The sequence below is a fragment of the Eurosta solidaginis genome, chromosome X, assembly GCF_040869045.1.
Source record: "Eurosta solidaginis isolate ZX-2024a chromosome X, ASM4086904v1, whole genome shotgun sequence".
NCBI lineage: Eukaryota > Metazoa > Arthropoda > Insecta > Diptera > Tephritidae > Eurosta > Eurosta solidaginis.
In genome coordinates, this window is record NC_090324.1 from 48,472,632 (window position 1) to 48,494,256 (window position 21,625).

Below are 21,625 nucleotides of genomic sequence, written 5' to 3' on the forward strand. Positions count from 1 at the left end.
GCTGTGATATCGGTCCTTTAACTTTGGCCATCACAGTTCTGTAGGCTGATCCCCAAGGATCTAGGTCGACATTATCCAGCAGTTCCCTAAAGCATAACTTCTTGCTCTTTTTTATGGCATTTTTAAGTGCCTTCCTTTGTGCGACATAGGTGCTGTGTAGCTCTGCATATCGTGGTGATGAGCGTGCCCTCTGCGCTATTCTTCGTGCTTTGTGGCATTTTCTACGCTCTTCCGCAATTTCGTCATTCCACCAATATACCGGAGTGCGCTGTGCTTTTCCGCGACTTCTGGGCATGGCAGCATCACATGCCATACATAGCAACTTAGTGATTTGAACCGACTGGTCTTCCGCATGCGATTTTCGTACTATGGCGTCCTTCCAGATAATGTCAAATATTTGTGGGTCGAATAGGTGCTGTTTCCATTTCCTACTTTGTCGATGTCTTGCTGCTACCGTTCGTGGAGTTTCGAGCAGCTCTACGCTAATAGCTTTATGGTCGCTGTGTGTGTAGACGTTGCTTATGGACCATTTTGCTCGTCTTGCTATTTCGCTGCTAGCGAAGGTGAGATCTATAATGGATCGTCTGGTACCTGTATCGAAGGTATATATCCCTGGTTCATTTAGGAGTTCTAGCCTCAAAGAAGTAAGACTTTCGAGGAGAACTCTCCCTCTTTCGTTGGTTCGTCTACTTCCCCACACAGATGACCATGCATTGAAGTCTCCACACACTAAAAGCGGGTGTTTACCTCGTGCTTCAATGGTGATCCCGTATATCATGTCTTCGAACTCGGCGATGGTCATGCTCGGAGGGGCATAGCAACTGAAGACGTATATACCGTTGATTTTTGCCCACGTGAATCCTGCTACCGTTGGCGTTATAATTTCCTGTGGGAGAAATTTCCCTGGTGCCCAAATTAAGGCTTTCCCTGCTGAATCTGAGAGCCAACCCTTCTCCTGGCGATTTTTGTATTTTTCAGAGAGTACCACTATGTCATATCCTCCTTCATAGACTGTTTGGTATAATAGCTCTTGGGCTGCCTCGCAATGGTTTAAATTGAGCTGCAATACCCTCGTGAGACAGTCATTTTGCTGCCCTCTCGTTGTGGGCATTTAAAACTGCCTGCTAAATGTTGTCCCCCACATAGCGCGCATTTCGGTGCATTTTCGCAACTTGCAGCCTTATGACCTTCCTGGCCGCATTTCGTGCATAGGCTAGACTTATCTACAGTCTCCTTACATTTCTGAGCTATATGCCCGTAGCCCCAGCACCTATAACAGCGTTTTTCTTGCTTGAGCTCTATAATTCGGCAGGAAACCCATCCTACCCGGATTCTTTGCGTATTAAGAACCGCCTTGGCATCATCCGCTGTAAGGCTTATAAGTGCCGACTTCGTGCCACTGTACCCTGTGCGTATGCTTTTTATGGCAGCCACATCTGGAAGTTTGATGTTGCATTGCTGGTGGAGGGCGTTGCAAATCTCCTCGGGCGTAGTAATCTCATCGAGATCTCTGCACTGTAGCGTGACCATTTGGGACTTTGTTATAACTTTAGCCGAGTCCTTTAGTACCGCTTCAATTTCTGCTTGGTACGCGCTTGTTTTCCCATCTTGCGACTTTTTCAGCTCTAGTAACAACTCTCCTTTCGCCGTTCTTCTAATCGTTTTGACGTCATCACCCAGGGATTTTAATTCGTGATGGACTTCTATCCTTGGCGCATTCGCTTGCACGCAATTTATGTTCTAAATTCTTTACCTCTAGGGCCGACTCGATGTACAGCACTTTTATTACGGAGGTCAAGCGCTTGATTTCCGCGTGTATATTATTACGCCCTATGAAGAACTGCATCAAGTCCTCAATCGCCTTGCCTAGCTTGGTTATCTTTTTTTCTCCAGGGGGGTTTTGCTGATTTAACGCAGCTGACGCCTGCTTAATTAGCTCACTTAATAATGGTGTGCCCGTTTGAGCCTTGCTGTCGGAGTTCTTTTTGCAAAGCTTCGGTGTAGCACCCGGCGACAACGCTCCTTGCTTGCTTTCGGCCTCCGCTCCTTTGGGTTTCGTTACCACTTGCGACGAAATGTTAAGGCCCCCAGCCTATGGGCCACGCCCTTCTGGAGAGCGAGCTAGCTTCCTTCCTACAAATGGATTGAACGCCATTTCATTCTCCTGTGTTTGGTTTTTTATTTCAGTATTGTTGTTGCTCATCATTTATTTAATTGGGTCCCCACTTGAGGCCGCTATCTTGGTCCGAGTGTGCAGTTACCTATATAGATCCCGTGGTTGTCTATGCGAAGGCAGGGAGGCCACGTGAAGGTTGACGCAGTCCCTCATGAAGACTGCGTTCAGAGCCAGATCAGTATTAATCGGGAGGATCTCAACCGAACCTGCACCACCAACTTAATGATGACGGACTTTGAACGTACCCCAAGGCCTGCCAAGGTTTTAACGGGACGGAGACGAATGGGACATTAACCGGAAAGTCATTTCGACGGCGTGTCAAGCCGTGTACTGAGATTTCCGAATGCCACATTCACCAGCCCTTAACAAACTTATCCGAGTCGTTGATTCCAGTATACCTTAATTAAGACCTTACCGGGCTCAGTCTTAATGTGACAATCACCTTAAATTTACAAATAATTTACCTCTTTACCTTCCTGAGTGTGTATCCCACGTCGTATAGTTGCCTCGCTATCTTGGGTAGGTATTCCCTCGAAGCAACCCCGCACTAGGCTGTGGATGCTTAATTCAGGGCGGCATCTACTCGCCCTGTCACTGGAGGTTCTCAGGGTGCTTTAGGCCTTTTAAGCCAAACCCTCCTCACCAGCCGCTCTTGGTCGAGGGCTGCTTATTTGATATTCGCAGCTAACCTAATTAATAGGCCGTTCACTGTCCGCCAGCAGTGACCCCCTTGGCCTGAGCTCAGCCAGGATCTCTATATCTCACGACTCAAACCCCTCATAAAGATATGCATACATCAGTGCAAAACCTATACCCTACACAAGCAGCAAAGGCGATCGCAAATCATGGCGGCTTTCCTCCGAAACGATGCACATATGCTCCGCCTTTTACCACTACCGGTGTCGACTTTGCATGGCCTTTTGAAATAAAAGCCTCCTTGCTACGGTCTCACACCTTAGTGAAAGGCTATGTGGCCGTTTTTGTCTGTTTTGTGGCAAAAGCTATTTTCCTTGTGCTGTGCTCGGACTTAATAACCAATGCCCTTCTAGCAGCATTTGCTCGCTTCGTTGGACGTCGTGGATATCCTGACACAATGATGAGTGACAACTGCAAAACATTTATTGGAGCTAAAAGAGCGACCGGAAAGGAGTTCGTTGACTTCATGAAAACTGCCTCCCCCTAAATAATCGCAAAATACTCTCCCCAGCGCATCAATTGGAAATTCATTCCGCCTGGAGTTCCCCACATGGGCGACTTCTGGGAGTCTGTAGTGAGGAGTTTCAAACTGCACTTCAAGAGGAATGCAGGAGCCCACAAATTCACATTTGAAGAATTCACCACACTCTTGGTAAGAATAGAAGCCTCGTTGAACTCTTGTCCCATCTCACCTTTATCCCAAGATCCCACCGAGTTTACCGCGCTGACCCCCGGCCACTTTCTCAGCGGTAGCCGTGGATTTATCCCTTATAAACCGATGGGACGCGGTTAAATGCTTACATCACCAATTCAGCAAAAGGTGGAAGGAATACTACCTAAAGGACCTCCAGAAGAGGAAAAAGTGGAAAAAAGCGAAAGTCGGTGAGTGCGTCTGCATTCACGACGACTCACTTCCCCCGACCGAATGGCGCCTTAGACGCATCAAAAAAATGCATCCAGGACCGGACGGCCATATACGTGTTTTTGACGTTCATACTCAAACCGGCGCCCTCACACGACCACTTGTCAAACTCTGTTTCCTCCCTCATACGGGCAGCCCAACCCCTCGGGCAACCTCGTAGCTACTCTCAAACCACCTCTGTCCACTCCTACCACATCAGCATCACTACTATGGCGTATCTCGCAACCTCATGCCAATTGAAATTCCCTGCATTAGCATTTCTTTACATTAACATATTTTCACACCTGTAATTCCAGGTCGCTATGGATCGTGCAGCTCAATCGGCATAACGAAAGTCAGTGCGGTCGGAGATCGTTGCTCTCAACCGCGCCAATGAATCACGCAGCTAAGCGCTATTAATTGATTACCTTCAGTGCCGCATATGCACCCGTCAGCATGCCCTTCGGAACTGCGTAATATTTAGAAAGATGCAGCCACCCCAGAGGTGGATGCTTGCACGAGCCCATAAATTCCGCCTAAATTGCTTGGCATTATCAAACGTCACCAGCGGGTGCAGCTCGCATGAAAGATGCCGGAACTGCGGAGCACGGCATCACACTCTACTCCATCGGCGGGACCCTACTCCAAGCGCCCCACGCGCCACCCAGGAACCCCGGCCTGGCATATACGCCGTACCAATTCCGGCACCCCCACGAGCCATCCCGGCCTGGTCGATCAGCCGTACCGGCAGCCTTGCCCTCACCGGGCGACCATGTTCTCACTCGCGCAAGAACATTCCCTCATCAGCACCCAGCATAGCCCGACGCACCATTCGATGCACCGCACAAGGGCTGCAGACTGCCAACACTGGAGAAAAAGTGTCCGCATCCTCGTGCGAAATGCCTTGCGGATCCTTATGGAGTTGCAAGAGGCTCTAGCTACTGAACGCGCCAAGGGTGGGGATGATGGCTGAGCGACTGTCGCAGTCGTCCTCAGCCAACCCCATTTTTTCTTAAAATTACATTTTTTAACCCTAAGATTTAAATGAATTTTGTACTGAATTTTTTTTGTATTTAATTTGCGTATCTTCTTCACCTTCAAGATGAAAGTCATACTCTTCCACGTTGATTCCTTCTAATTCCATTGCCTGTCGTAGTCGTTCCTGAAGTTCTAGTTTAATGCCGATTGTATTCAATCTACGGCTCTCCAACTCCTTTTTCAGTTGCTGGATCTTCAATTCACTTAACTTTGGCATGTCTAAGTTGTATTCGAAGTCTTCGGAATTTATTCAACAATTCCTCTTCTGACATCAATTGTAACGAATTTACTGCAAATCCTCTTATTTGCAACCTTCTGCTAAGTTCGAATCAATAAACTGTTGAATAAATAACTCCAATATTAGATAATGGAAAAATGGCCTTTATTAGAGTACTTCACGACCAGCTTGCTTAACCAAACTGACTGATAGCTTAAATGAAACTAAACTCTCGCGCCGCTACTGTCGTTTTTTATACTGTCTTATTTCCTCGTTGCATACTTCTAGGCTTTTCCATTCCAGAACTTACTAGTTAGTTATCAGCTACAATATCACCAGCCACAACTATGTTTATTGCTTCTCATAATACTTGCACAAATTATTGCCCTCTCTTGTGAGCACCTTAGATAAGATATATGCATGTGTTTGTGCGTTGCTTCTCAGCTGCGTATACGTACATATGTGTAGACATAATGATTGATTCTTTTATGTAGATACAAGTGACTGTCTGCTTTATTGTTGTTGTGACTTTATTTACTTAGCATCAGACTAGGGATGTGAGAATCACTTAGTGTCACTCATATTCGTCACAATATTTTTCTTTTTGACATTTGATTTTATTATTATTCGAAATTTAACCATCCCGCGTGTGACGGAAAAAAAATTGTAAAATCTCTTCATATTAAAAGAAATATTAGTTTCTTTAAAGTTTAAAACCTGGTTTCCCTTTTAAAATTGTAAAGTGCCTTTTTTTGGTTCGAGAAATATTCTCCACTTTTAGTGTGCCGCAAGTACTCTAAAATTTAGGAACGCACTCTGCCACCGCCTATTCGCGGAAAACGGAATTCGCGGAAAACGGAATTCGCCTACCATCCATCAACGGAGCTATTGCCATCGCCACCGCCGCCAGATACCACCATAACATTCCCACCACAGCGCCGCAACCGCAGCAGCCACATACAGAGAAAGGTAGGTAAATTTGTATTACCAGCCCCCTCAACCAGCTACCATGACTCAACTATATGGTTGGCTCATCTCATCAGCTGATTTTTTTTCTCATTTCAATGGAGTAGGGATTGTCAGAAGGAGATGGCAAATTCAAAATGAAACCAGCACATTGAAAACATTTTTTTCGCTTCCCAAGGCAGCTGGTTCTATGTACCGGAGCGACTCGGGATTTTTCCCGACCAAGGGTTGTCATTTCAGTGTAACCCCATTTAATTTGTTGCGTCCCTCCCAAAAACTGTCTTCCTCCCATCAGCTCCTTGCAGCGGGACTGCGAAATACTCTCCTGCTCCGGCAAGGTGCTGAACCCAATCCGGGTCCGTCTCCTGACCCCGGTCCTGAAAAATGGTTTTGCTGCGTTTGCCGGGAAAGAATACTTTTAGACGGTCATACTCTTGTCAGTGTGTCACGAGCAAGGGATGGTTGCACCGGACAGGTTGTTCTGGGCTAGATGCCAAAACCCGACGTCCTCGTAACTTTTATAAATCTTTTGTGGCTCCTTGTTGTTCGCGCCCAACGGCGTTGCGTAGTCTACGCCTTAGCGCCCTTGATTGTTCCGATAAGAAATTTTTCGTAATTTCTGTTCCATTTTAACAGCTAGAAGCTTCAAATTTTACCGAATGCTTGCGTATACTCATTGTTCCTGAAAAAAATTTTATAGATCGGTGGTATATATAGTGTATATATCATACAACCGATTGTTCAGACAAGAAACTTTTCGTAATTTCTGCCTCATTTTAACAGTTAGAAGCTTCAAATTCCACTGATAAATTACTTCATTGTTGTCTGAACAAATTGTATAGATTATTGGTATATATAGTATATGTATATCTCATACAACCGATTGTTCAGATAAGAAACTCTTAGCAATTTCTGCTCCATTTTAACAGCTAGAAGCTTAAAATTTCACCGAATGCTTACGTGTAGAGCACTCATTTTTGTCTGAAAAAATTGTATAGATCGGTGGTATATATAGTGTATATATCATACAACCTATTGTCCAGATAAGAAAATATTCGTAATTTCTGCTCCATTTTATCAGGTAGAAGCTTCAAATTTCATCGAATGTCTAGATAAATTGTATAGATCGGTGGTATATATAGTGTATATCTCATACAACTGATTGTTCGGATAAGAAACTTTGCGTAATTTCTGCTCCATTTTATCAGGTAGAAGCTTCAAATTTCACAGAATGCTTACGTATAGAGTATTCATTGTTGTCTGAAAATATTGCATAGATCGGTGGTATATATAGCATATGTATATCTCATACGACCGATTGTTCAGATAAGAAACTTTTCGTAAAATTTGCTCCATTTAACAGCTAGAAGCTTCAAATTTCACAGAATGCTTACGTATAGAGCATTCATTGTTGTCTGAAAAAATTGCATAGATCGGTGGTATATAGAGTGCATATCTCATACAAACGATTGTTCAGATAAGAAACTTTTCGTAATTTCTGCTGCATTTTAACAGCTAGAAGCTTCAAATTTCACAGAATGCTTACGTATAGAGCATTCATTGTTGCCTGAAAAAATTGCATAGATCGGTGGTATATATAGTGCATATCTCATACAAACGATTGTTCAGATAAGAAACTTTTCGTAATTTCTGCTACATTTTAACAGCTAGAAACTTCAAATTTCACCAAATAATTACGTATAGAGCATTCTGTAATATTTAGTATTGTTTATTGTAATGGCAGGATCGCCATGTGGTGTAAGCCGGTTAAATTAAAACAAAATAGATTTTGCTGGCGCTAGTGTTCAGCGCAGACATCAGATTTATGATTCTTTATTAACAAATGCTTTCCCTTTTATAGGAATTCTACTTACAATACTATTACAATATTTTTGTACAATACTTACACATAAAAAATAACTACATTCTATTTCTATATACATATTCAGTACAATATTCTTATTACCTAACTATGTAATAATGTTTGGTCAGTCGCACCGGCAAACCGACGCTGTCGATCAGTTAGGCTGATCAACACGTGAGCTGGTGAGTATGAAGTTTATGGGTTAAGCAACTGTAAATGGATATGGCTCCCCGCTGGGTTTAATGGAACTTACTATGCCGCTATGACTGTGTCGCTATGAGTTATTTGTGTGCGGTCGAAAGTGAAATTCATTTGCTTATGCATTTCAAGCTAGACCTATTCTGGCATGTACATAAGTACAAATATCTTGTATTGTGGTAATGCCACAATTCATTGTTGTCTGAAAAAATTGTATAGATCGGTGGTATATATAGAGTATATCTCATACAACCGATTGTTCAGATAAGAAACTTTTCGTAATTTCTGCTCCATTTTAACAGCTGGAAGCTTCAAATTTCTCAGATTGCTTACGTATTGATCATTCATTGTTGTCTGAAAAAATTGTATAGATCGGTGGTTTATATAGTGTATATATCATGCAACCGGTTGTTCAATTAAGAAACTTTTCGTAACTTCTGCTCCATTTTAACAGCTGGAAGCTTCAAATTTCTCAGTAGCCTTACGTATTGAGCATTCATTGTTGCCTGAAAAAAATGTTATAGATCGGTGGTATATATAGTGTATATCTCATACAACCAATTGTTTAGATAAGAAACCTTTCGCAATTTCTGCTCCATTTTAACAGATAGAAGCTTCAAATTACACCGAATGCTTAAGTATAGAGCATTCATTGGTGTCTGAAAAAATTTTATAGATCGGTGGTATATATTTAGTGTATATCTCATACAACCGATTGTTCAGATAAGAAACTTTATTCAATTTATGCTCCATTTTAACAGCTAGAAGCTTCAAATTTGACCGAATGCTCACGTATAGAGCATTCATTGTTGTCCGAAAAAATTGTATAGATCGATGGTATATATAGTATATATCTCATACAACCGATTGTTCATATAAGAAACTTTTCATAATTTCTGCCTCATTTTAACAGCTAGGAGCTTCAAATTCCACCGAATGCTTACGTATAGAGCATTCATTGTTGTCTGAAAAAATTTTATAGATCAGTGGTATATATAGTTTATGTATATCTCATACAACCGATTGTTCATATAAGAAATTTTTCGTAATTTCTGCTCCATTTTAACAGATAAAAGCTTAAAATTTCACCGAATGCTTACGCATAGAGCATTCATTGTTATCTGAAAAAATCGTATAGATCGGTGGTATATCTTTATATATAAAAATCAATTTCTGTGTGTGTGTGTATTCGCTATGGAAACGTATTTCCCACACTTCAATCATCACCAAATTTTGGCTATAGGTTCCTTCGATCAACGGGAAGGTTTTAGGCTAAAAATAATTTCGATATATAAAAGGGGCGTGGCACCTCCCATACAAATGGATCTTTGGTACTGCATAACTTTGAAGGTATACATGCCAGAATATTGAAATTCAGTAAGGAGTTATATGAGGTCAATCCCTAACACCACCAGAAAATATGGAATTGGGAAAAAGGGGGAGTGGCACCTCCCATACAAATCTATATATATAAAAATAGATTCTGTGTGTGTGTGTGTTTGCTATGGAAATATATTTCCCGCACTTCAATCATCACCAAATTTTGGTTATAGGTTCCTTCGATCAACGGGAAGGTTTTAGACAAAAAAAAATAATTTCGAAATATAAAAGGGGCGTGGCACCTCCCATACAAATGGAATCTTTGGTACTGCATAACTTTGAAGGTATACATGCCAGAACATTGAAATTCAGTAAGGAGTTATATGAGGTCAATCCCTAACACCACCAAGAAAATGCGGTATTGGGAAAAAGGGGCGCGGCACCTCCCACACAAATGGAATCTTTGGTACTGCATAAGTTTCAAGGTATACATGCCAAAACATTGAAATTCAGTAAGGAGCTATATGAGGTCAATCTCTAACACCACCAAGAAAATGCGGAATTGGGAAAAAGGGGGCGTGGCACCACCCGTACAAATGGAATCCTTGGTACTGCATAACTTTGAAGGTATACATGCCAGAATATTGAAATTCAGTAAGGAGTTATATGAGGTGAATCCCTAACACCACCAGAAAACATGGAATTGGGAAAAAGGGGGCGTGGCACCTCCCATACAAATCTATATATATAAAAATAGATTCTGTGTGTGTGTGTGTTTGCTATGGAAATATATTTCCCGCACTTCAATCATCACCAAATTTTGGTTATATGTTCCTTCGATCAACAGGAAGGTTTTAGACAAAAAAAAATAATGTCGAAATATAAAAGGGGCGTGGCACCTCCCATACAAATGGAATCTTTGGTACTGCATAACTTTGAAGGTATACATGCCATAACATTTAAATTCAGTAAGGAGTTATATGAGGTCAATCCCTAACACCACCAACAAAATGCGGTATTGGGAAAAAGGGGCGTGGCACCTCCCACACAAATGGGATCTTTGGTACTGCATAACTTTGAAGGTATACATGCTAGAACATTGAAATTCAGTAAGGAGTTATATGAGGTCAATCCCTAACAACACCAAGAAAATATGGAATTGGGAAAAAGGGGGCGTGGGACCTCCCATACAACTGGAATATATTATACTGCATATATCTGGATGTCGTAATGGTAGGATAATTAAACTTGGGGGTGAGCTATGTGATGTTAAGTCCTAACACCTCCAGTAAAATGTGGAATGGGGAAAAACTATGGCTGCCGTACATACCTAAGTTATTTTAACACCTAAAGTTTGACTGCATTGTTGAGTTTGGCTGTTATGCCTTTTGGACGTTTAGTAATCTGCCGCCGTTAAAAAAATTGTTTAGCTTCAGTCTATCTACATCTATATATATAACAAGTAAGGAAGGTTAAGTTCGGGTGTAACCGAACATTACATACTCAGTTGAGAGCTATGGTGGCAACATAAGGGAAAATAACCATGTCGAAAAATCAACCGAGGGTAACCCTGGAATGTGTTTGTATGACATGTGTATCACGTGAAAGGTATTAAAGAGTATTTTAAGAGGGAGTGAGCCTAAGTTCTATAGGTGGACGCCATTTAGAGATATCGCCATAAAGGTGGATCAGGGTTGCCTCTAGAATTTGTTTGTACCATATGGGTATCAAATGAAAGGTGTTAATGAGTATTTTAAAAGGGAGTGATCCTTATTTCCATAGGTGCACGCCGTTTCGAGATATCGCCATAAATGTGGAACAGGGGTGACCCTAGAATTTGTTTCTACGTTATGGGTATGAAATGAAATGTGTTAATGAGTATTTCAAAAGCGCGTGGGGTTTAGTTCTACAGGTGGACGCCTTTTCGAGATATCGCCTTAAAGGTGGAGCAGGGGTGACTCTAGAATGTGTTTGTACGATATGGGTATCAAATTAAAGGTATTAATGAAGGTTTTAAAAGGGAGTGGTGGTAGTTGTATAGGTGGTCGCCTTTTCGAGATATCGCCTTAAAGGTGGACCAGGGGTGACTCTAAAATGTGTTTGTACAATATCGGTATCAAACGAAAGGTGTTAATGAGTATTTTAAAAGGGCGTGGGGCTTAGTTCTATAGGTGGACGCCTTTTCGAGATATCGCCATAAAGGTTGACCAGGGGTGACTCTAGAATGTGTTTGTACAATATGGCTATCAAACGAAAGGTGTTAATGAGTATTTCAAAAGGGCGTAGGGCTTAGTTCTATAGGTGGACGCCTTTTCGAGATATCGCCATAAAGGTGGACCAGGGGTGACTCTAGAATGTGTTTGTACGATATGGGTATCAAACTAAAGGTATTAATGAGGGTTTTAAAAAGGGGTGGTGGTAGTTGTATAGGTGGTCGCCTTTTCGAGATATCGGCATAAAGGTGGACCAGGGGTGAATCTAGAATTTGTTTGTACGATATGGATATCAAATGAAAGGTGTTAATGAGTATTTTAAAAGGGAGTGATCCTTATTTCCATAGGTGGATGCCGTTTCGAGATATCGCCATAAAGGTGGACCAGGGGTGACCCTAGAATTTGTTTGTACGATATGGGTATCAAATGAAAGGGGTTAATGAGTATTTTAAAAGGGAGTGGGAATTAGTTCTATAGGTGAACGCCTTTTCGAGATATCGCCATAAAGGTGGACCAGAGGTGACTCTAGAATGCGTTTGTACAATATGGGTATCAAACGAAAGGTGTTAATGAGTATTTCAAAAGGGCGGTGGGCTTAGTTCTATAGGTGGACGCCTTTTCGAGATATCGCCATAAAGGTGGACCAGCGGTAACTCTAAAATGTGTTTGTACGATATGGGTATCAAATTAAAGGTATTAATGAGGGTTTTAAAAAGGAGTGGTGGTAGTTGTATAGGTGGTCGCCTTTTCGAGATATCGGCATAAAGGTGGACCAGTGAATCTAGAATTTGTTTGTACGATATGGGTATCAAATGAAAGGTGTTAATGAGTATTTTAAAAGGGCGTGGGCCTTAGTTCCATAGGCGGTCGCCTTTTCGAGATATCGGCATAAAGGAGGACCAGGGTGACTCTAGAATGCGTTTGTACAATATGGGTATCAAACGAAAGGTACTAATGAGTATTTTAAAAGGGAGTGGGTCTTAGCTCTATAGGTGGACGCCTTTTCGAGATATCGCAATAAAGGTGGACCAGAGGTGACTCTAGAATGTGTTTGTACGATATGGGTATCAAATTAAAGGTATTAATGAGGCTTTTAAAAGGGAGTGGTGGTAGTTGTATATGTGAAGGCGTTTTCCAGATATCGACGAAAATGTGGACCAGGGTGATCAAGAACATCATCTGTTGGATACCGCTAATTCATTTATATATATTATACCACGAACAGTATTCCTGCCAATATTTCAAGGGTTTTTTATTTCGCCCTGCAGAACTTTTTCATTTCGTTCTACTTAATATGGTAGGTGTCACACCCATTTTACAAAGTTTTTTTCTAAAGTTATATTTTGCGTCAATAAACTAATCCAAATACCATGTTTCATCCCTATTTTCGTATTTAGTATAGAATTATGGCATTTTTTTCGTTTTTCGTAATTTTCGATATCGAAAAAGTGGGCGTGGTCATAGTTCGATTTCGGCCATTTTTTATACCAACACAAAGTGAGTTCAGATAAGTACGTGAACTGAGCTTTGTAAAGATATGTCGATTTTTGCTCAAGTTATCGAGCGGAAGGATAGACGGTCGAATGTGTATAAAAACTGGGCGTGGCTTCATTATGGCATTAAAAGTGTCCTAGACAAATTAAATGAAAAAGGGCGGAGCCACGCCCATTTTGAAATTTTCTTTTATTTTTGCATTTTGTTGCATCATATTATTACTGGAGTTGAATGTTGACATAATTTACTTATATACTGTAAAGATATTAAATTTTTTGTTAAAATTTGACTTCAAAAAATAATTTTTACTCAAGTTATCGTGTTAACGGACGGACGGACATGGCTCAATCAAATTTTTTTTCGATCCTGATGATTTTGATATATAGTCTATATCTATCTCGATTCCTTTATACCTGTACAACCAACCGTTATCCAATCAAAGTTAATATACTCTGTGAGCTCTGCTCAACTGAGTATAAAAATCAAATCCTATGTGTGTGTATGTTCGCTATGGAAACGTATTTCCCACACTTCAATCATCACCAAATTGTGTCTATAAGTTCCTCCGATCAACGCGAAGGTTTTTAGGCTAAACATAATTTCGATATATAAAAGGGGCGTTGCATCTCCCATACAAATGGAATTTTTGGTACTGCATAACTCTGAAGGTATACATGCCAGAACATTGAAATTCAGTAAGGAGTTCTATGAGATCAATCCCTAACACCAACAAGAAAATGTCGAATTAAGAAAAAGGGGCGTGGCACCTCCCATACAAATGGAATATATCATACTGCATATCTCTGGATGTAGTAATTGTAGGATAATGAAAATTTGTAAGGAGCTATATGACGTTAAGTCCTAACACCTCCTGTAAAATTTAGAATTGGGGAAAAAGGGCGTGGCACCTACCCTAAAATTGAGATTTTTCAGAACTATGGCTGCTGTACAAATTTAGGTTATTTTAATACTAAAGTTTGACTGCATTGTTGAGTTTGGCTGTTATTCCTTTTGGACGTTTAGTAACCTCTGCTGTTAAAAAAAGTTTGTTTGCTTCAGTCTATATACATCTTCTATAAAAATCAAATTCTGTGTGTGTATTCTCTATGGAAACGCATTTCGCACATTTCCATCATCACCAAATTTTGGGTATAGGTTCCTTCGATCTAAAATTAAATTTTTTTTTGGCTATGCGAACGAGCAATCTTAGCTCCCAAAAATTATCATGTATACAAAATCAATGTTCGCATTCAAAACCAAATTTCTGGTGAAGTGACGAAATATAAATCGATCGACACAGTTACAGATGAAGATCAAATTGTGAATTATCCAATTGAATTTCTAAACTCTTTACAATCACCTGGAATGCCTGCGCATATTATAATTTGAAAATTGGCTCACGAATCATAAAATAAAAAAAAAATTAAAAAAATCATGCTTCTTCGGAATTTAGACCCACCAAAATTGTGCAATGGAACCAGACTTTCTGTTAAAAAATTAATGTCGAATGTAATCGAAGCAACAATCATCAGCGGTAAAAGCAAAGGTGAAGATGTGCTCATACCATGGATCCCAATGATTCCTACAGATTTGCTTTCAATTTTAAGCTATTATAGTTTCCTGTACGCCTTGCTTTTGTAATTACAATCAACAAAGCACAAGGACAATAGCTTACTGTTGCGGGATTAAATTGAGAGAGTCTGTGCTTTTCCCATGGCCAGCTATATGTTGCTTGCTCTAGAGTTGGAACGAAAAAAAATTTGTTTATCTTTGCACCGAACTAAAAAACCAAAAGTATTGTGTACCCATATGAATTACAATAAGATGCAATAATAAAATGTTTTAACCGAAAATTTCACCAAATATACGTACAAAATTCAATTCAATTTACAGAACAAAAAACTAAATTATCAACAAAAAAAAACAGAAAAAACAACGCAACACTCATTCTATCTCGGGCGTTACAACGTACGCCGGGTATAGCTAGTATAGTATATATCTCATAAAACCGATTGTTCAGATAAGAAACTTCATATAATTTCTGCCTAATTTTAACAGCTAGAAGCTTCATTCATTGTTGTCTGAAAAATTTTTATTGGTCGGTGGTATATATAGCATATGTATATCTCATACAACCGATTGTTCAGATAAGAAACTTTTCGTAAAATCTGCTGCATTTTAACAGCTAGAAGCTTCAAACTTCAAATTTCACCGAATGCTTACTTATAGAGCATTCATTGTTGTCTGAAAAAATTTTATAGATCGGTGGTATATATAGTGAATATCTCATACAACCGATTGTTCAGATAAGAAACTTTTCGTAAAATCTGCTGCATTTTAACAGCTAGAAGCTTCAATTTTCACCGAATGCTTACGTATAGAGCATTCATTGTTGTCTGAAAAAATTGTATAGATCGGTGGTATATATAGTGAATATCTCATATAACCCGTTGTTCAGATAAGAAACTTTTCGTAATTTGTGCTCCATTTTAACAGCTAGAAGCTTCAAATTTCACAGAATGCTTACGTATTGAGCATTCATTGTTTTCCGAAAAAATTGTATAGATCGGTGGTATATATAGTATATATGTCATACAACCGATTGTTCAGATAAGAAACTTTTTGTAATTTTTGCCCCATTTTAACGTCTAGAACCTTCAAGCTTAACCGTATGCTTTCGTATATAGCAGATATTGTTGTATGAAAAATTCGAAGAGTTCGGTCGTATATATGTATGTATAGAATACTAGTAGGGTACCCGGCGCGCCGCGGCGTTGCTATGGTTGGGCAAATACTAATCTAAATAAGAAGATGTATTTTAACGCATTCCTTCCCGTTACTCAAAGTCAAACAATCAGTATATAAGATTTTATTGATCGTCTTCAAAATGTGTCTCTCAATTTTTCTCATTCTTACTCTTTATAATTTCCTTATCTCTCCCTCTTCTTTTTTACACCCTCTACCACTCTCTTTTTTTTTTTTTGCATCCCTCGTTCCTCTAATTTATCATTCTTAGCTTTATTTTTCAAATTTGATTTTGTCACACACAATTCATACTCAAAATCTCATAACTTAATGTTAGGGATTTTCCAATAAAAACACCACCAGTCAGGATTTAGAAGAAAGAACGTGCGATTCTGTGAACATTTTATTTCAAAAAGTCTTAACTCAACTAATACAAATGTCTAGACAATACAAAATAGGCAAAATACAAGTTGCCACATCATTGTTATTTATTATAGCATTGTTACATTAACAGGGTTGCTTATAAAACTTGTGTGTGTTTCAACGCACCTCCTCAAAGCGTGTATGTATATATGAGTACTTAACAATTTGACAAAATTCATATGTTTCGTTTTTGACAAATTCTTGGTTAAAACATCGACAATAGTGCTATCTGTTGATACATACTCTAATTGGATATCGCCTCTTTCAACAACCTCTCTTACAAGATGATATCTAATATCGATATGTTTCGTCCTAGCACGATGCACCGGATTCTTTGCTAGATGTTGCGCACTATTATTGTCTCCGTACAATATCGTTGCCGTATTACCATCACCGCACCCAATTTCAATAATTATGTGTCTTATTCTTCTGCAATCATCAAGATCGGTGCTTCTTCTTAAGCACATTAGATACCGCACGCTAACCTCCGCCAATTCTTTGTTACTGCAATACGTCTTTGGAACTCCCTACCTACAAGTCTTCGACTCTTAAGTAATGGTCTGCACTTCAAAAAAGAGCTAACATCATTATTTAACGACTCTTAAACTGATTCTCAATTTTATGTTGTTAAAATGTTAATTTCTAAGTCATTTGTTAAATACTATTCGATCTATAACCAGCCAAACGTTATCATCACTACTGCTGTCTTTTAATATTTATTAATTACTTTCATTTTGTTTTAAGATTTACATTTACATACATAAAAATTTCACTACTATCCGTTATATTTAATTTAATTTGATTAATCTAATTTATTATTATTATAAATGTTCAATTTTTTATAGCTCATGCTATTCATGACTAGCACCGTTAAATAATTTGTCAAAATTTTTTTGCTGGGAACAAATTTTAAAATAAATACATACACACATACATACATAAGTTGCAGTGCCTCTTTCGCCGCTGATGACATTCCCATATATTCGGCTTCTGTGCTACTTAATGTCACACAATCTTGCTTCTCTGATTTCTAAGAAATTGCGCCGCCGTCCAAGAAAAATACGTATCCTGTATAGGATCTACGGTCGATTCTATTATCAGCCCAAACCGCATCTGCATAACCCTTGAGTGCCTGACCACATGCTCTATAATGTAGCTTTATGTTGATCGTAGATGCTAGGTACCTTAACATATGCTTGATACCCGCCAAATGCTCACTATGTAGATCCTTGTTCCGCTGTGCCAACTTTGCCACCGAATGAAATATGTCCGGCCTTGTTGATAACGCCAGCCACATTAGCATCCCCGATTGTAGACTGATATGACGTCTGGTCTATTTTCGTACATTTTTCATTATCGCGTGCCACCTGAAAACCAGCAACCAAAGGAGTCGTTGCTGGCCTACATGACTCAATACCATGCTGCTTTAGCAAATCTTTAATGTATTGCGACTGTCCAACTGTAATATCGCCAGCTCTCCTTAGCGCTCAATTTGCATGCCCAGGAACAGTTTGAGAGAACCCTTGTCCACACATTCAAATTTATCAAAAATGTTTGCCTTTACCCTGGTCATTACTTTCTTTGACTGACTGCTGAAAGTATATCATCGACATAGACAAGTATTAAAAACAAATTACCATCAATATCTTGCTTATTGGCTGAGCGACTATTGCAGTCATCAACAGCCAATTGCATCTACATATTTTATAGCTAATTAAAAACAAAAACCTAAATTTTGATGATTTTTATATTGAATTTGAACATGTACCTTATTTATAACTACTGTAACTAAGTAACATATATGTAAATATGTACATTGAACCTTTTTATACATTACTATTTGATGTATAGCTATGATACTTAAGACTCATGAATTACGTTATATCCATGAATTATATTTATATTTATCTCATTATAGTATAACAGGTCACACTTCGCCGCTCTGGCAACCCCATCCGTGAGTTGACATATCGGGTTTGTGTGTATATACATATATCGCTTTGACATTTTTACATTGTTTTTATTACTCGAAATTTTACTCTATTCGTGTGTGACACAAAATTTGTAAAATCTCCCTTTAAAGATATATATGTTAGCGGCCCGGTACGTGCTTCGCTACGTATAAAGTGAAATATTAAATCAAACTCATTTATTACAAAAAAAAGATATTTTATTATTTGCTAGCTATTTTAAAACTTAATCCAAAACATTTTGATAAATAATATTGAGCATTTTGAGCATGAATAAACAACCGACTCTGGAACAGGAAACATAAAGTTGGCCATGTGATTCCTCCAAATTCACACCACAAACGTTAAGTGTATGTCTTTGGGCTTTGTTGATGGACATTGCAAATGATAAACGCACAGGATATTGTAATCGTTTGAATTCAAATGGCATATCAGTATTAAACAAACTTCCCCTTTTGATTATATTAAGTCGTTGGCAGGCCTTGTGGGGTGCGCGTGATCGTGCGCTTGGGCATATGTTCCGGTTTGGGGGTTGCCGCTGGTTTCTTCGATCGGTCCGGTGCGCATGGTTGTGGAGGCAGAGCCGACACTGAAGGCAGACGCCAATCGGTGGGTGGGAGCGAATCTTCTTTAATTACGACGAGGTCGCCTGGTTGAGGATTTCGCTGTGGCGTTTGCCATTTATAGCGCTTATTAAGGTCCTTCGGATAATCCTCTTTCCAGCGTCGTCTGAATTGGTGATGAAGCGATTTGAGATTTTCCCATCGATTTATCCAGGAGAGGTGTTCCGAGTTTGGCTCAGGAATGGCTAATAGCGGTGCACCTCGGATGAAGTGGCCCGAAGTAAGCGCTGTGAAGCCAGCTGGGTCCTGGGATAGTGAGGTTAGAGGCCTTGAATTTAGAACTGCTTCAATACGCACCAACAGCGTCGTGAATTCTTCGAAAGTAAACTTGTGGGATGCAGCGGTTTTTTTGAAGTGGGTTTTAAAACTTTTTACTGCGGATTCCCACAAGCCGCCCATATGAGGGCACTAGGTAGAATGTACTGCCAGTTTATTCCCTGGGGATATATTTCTGGACAATGTCCGCAGAGCATTCGTTAAGAAATTTAACGAAGTCGCGTTCGAGTGCGCGCTGAGCGCTAATGAACGTTTTACCATTGTCGCTCATCATTTTTGAGGGATGACCTCGTCTGCCAACGAATCGGGCGAATGCTGCTCGAAAGGCTTCGGTGGTAAGATGCGAGCATGGCTCGAGGTGTACTGCCTTTGTGGAAAACAGATGAATCAGCCACGTATCCTTTTATGATAGTGCTGGACCTCAGAGCTGATGCTTTGATTTGGAATGGACCTGCAAAGTCTACTCCTGCTGTGGAAAAGGGGAGTAAGAAATTGCAGCGCTCAGGTGGTAGCGGTGCCATTATTTGCGTGCGCGTTTTCTGTTTGAAATGCGTGCACGATTTGCATTGAAAATGCATTTCTTTATAAGAGGCTTTAGTTTTAGTACGTCGTACACTTGCCTCACCATTTGGAGCATCAACCGTATTTCTGCATGAAGAAGCAGGCGGTGTAAAAACTCCAGATACAACTTGCATAACCTTGAATCCGGAGGAAGGATTACTCTGTGCTTCTCGTTGTATTGCATTGTAGAATGTTCCAATCTTCCACCGATACGTAGGAGTCCGTATCCATCAAGAAATGGGTTAAGAGCCAGAAGGGAACTCTTTTTGCTTATTGGCATTATGTTTTGTAAGGCGCTCTTTTCCGCCCCGAAATGGCGAGTTTGTGCCATTCCCACAAGCCGCGTTTTCACATGTTGCAACTCTTTGTACGTCAGATTGGGATTATGTGTTGTTGCCACCGATTTGGATTTGTTGCAGGCATTGTTCGTAAAGCGGAACACGTATTCAATCACACGGAGAGCTCGAGGGTATGAGGAAAAACGTTGAAGAATATCGTCCTCTTCCTCGAGTGCGTGATATGCTTCGACCTTGCGTTTCTCGGGTGGAGATGCGCTACCTGCTTTCGGCTTTGGCCATGCCGAAATGTGGCAAGAAAGCCATTGTGGTCCGTACCACCAAAGGGAGGAGCCTATCAAATTATGTGGCTTGCAACCACGTGTACCAAGATCACCAGGTTTGTCTTGGCTAGATACATGGCGCCAGGTGCCGCTGGGAAGATATTCTCGAATTTGAGAGGTACGGTTGGCCACATAATTCTTCCAGGTCGATGGAGATTTTTCTAGCCAGGCTAGTACAATCTCAGAATCTGACCATAAGAATGTGTTGCATGCTTGTAAGTGGAGCTGTTTTCGGACAGTTGGAGCCAGTTTGGTGAGTAGGACTGCACCACATAGCTCTAAGCGGGGTAAGCTTACAGTTTCTTTGGGGGCACCTTTGCCTTTCGCAACCAAAAGAGAGGATTTTATTTGGTTGCCCACATGTGTGCGGATGTAAATCGCTGCACAATATGCTTTTTCCGAAGCATCACAGAACCCATGGATTTGGGTATCTTGCCCAGGAAAGACATTAACCCATCGAGGGATTTCGATGTGGCAAATGGATGGAGGATTTTCTGCGAAATGGTGCCATTTTGATAATGTTGCGGGCTTAGCGCTTTCATCCCAATCACGGCCATCCATTGGAGAAGCATCTTGGCTGGGATCATAACTGTCGACAGCCATCCAGCCGGGTCAAAACGTTTTGCAACAGTCGATAAAATTTGTCGCTTTGTGACCGCATTTTGGGTGTGTTCCGGCAGAATGGTGTAAGAAAATTTGTCCGTGAGCGCGTTCCATCGAATTCCAAGAGTTTTGGTATTGAAAGTGCTCTCAAATTTCAAGAAGTTGGAGTCTAGAAGATCCTTCTTAGGAAACTGTTCTAATATGGCTGGGTGATTAGCCGTTAATTAGTTTAGTATGAAACCAACTGACTTTAGGGCGTTTATCACTTGATCGAGTGATTCAGTGGCGTTATCGATGGTATAACTTCCGGATAGGATGTCGTCGACATACGTTTGCGTCTTGAGAATTGTTGCAGCCAACGGGAATGTCGCTTTCGTGTCATCGTATAGTTGATGCAAAGTACGAATAGCGAGATATGGTGCACAATTGACGCCGAATGTAACCGTTTTTAGATTGAAATCGCTAACATTGGAGTTGGCCGATTTGCGAAATAGGATTCGCTGAAAATTTTTATCGTCCTCGTGTATGAGGATCTGACGGTACATTTTTTCAATGTCTCCATTGAACACATACTTATGCATGCGCCACTGTAGAATTAGTAGCATGAGATCTGGTTAGAGAGTTGGACCAGTGTATAGCACGTCATTCAGGGATTTTCCCGACCCAAATTTTTTAGAGGCGTTGAAATCTACACGAACTTTGGTGGTGACCTGACCTGGTTT

General features: G+C 40.3%; 1 protein-coding gene across 1 annotated transcript in view; it reads left to right on the forward strand.

The window, feature by feature from the left end:
• Positions 1-21,625, forward strand: part of LOC137234912 (paired box protein Pax-5-like) — a 2,462,599-nt gene that overhangs the window by 820,224 nt on the left and 1,620,750 nt on the right. The gene's annotated exons all lie outside the window — the stretch shown is intronic.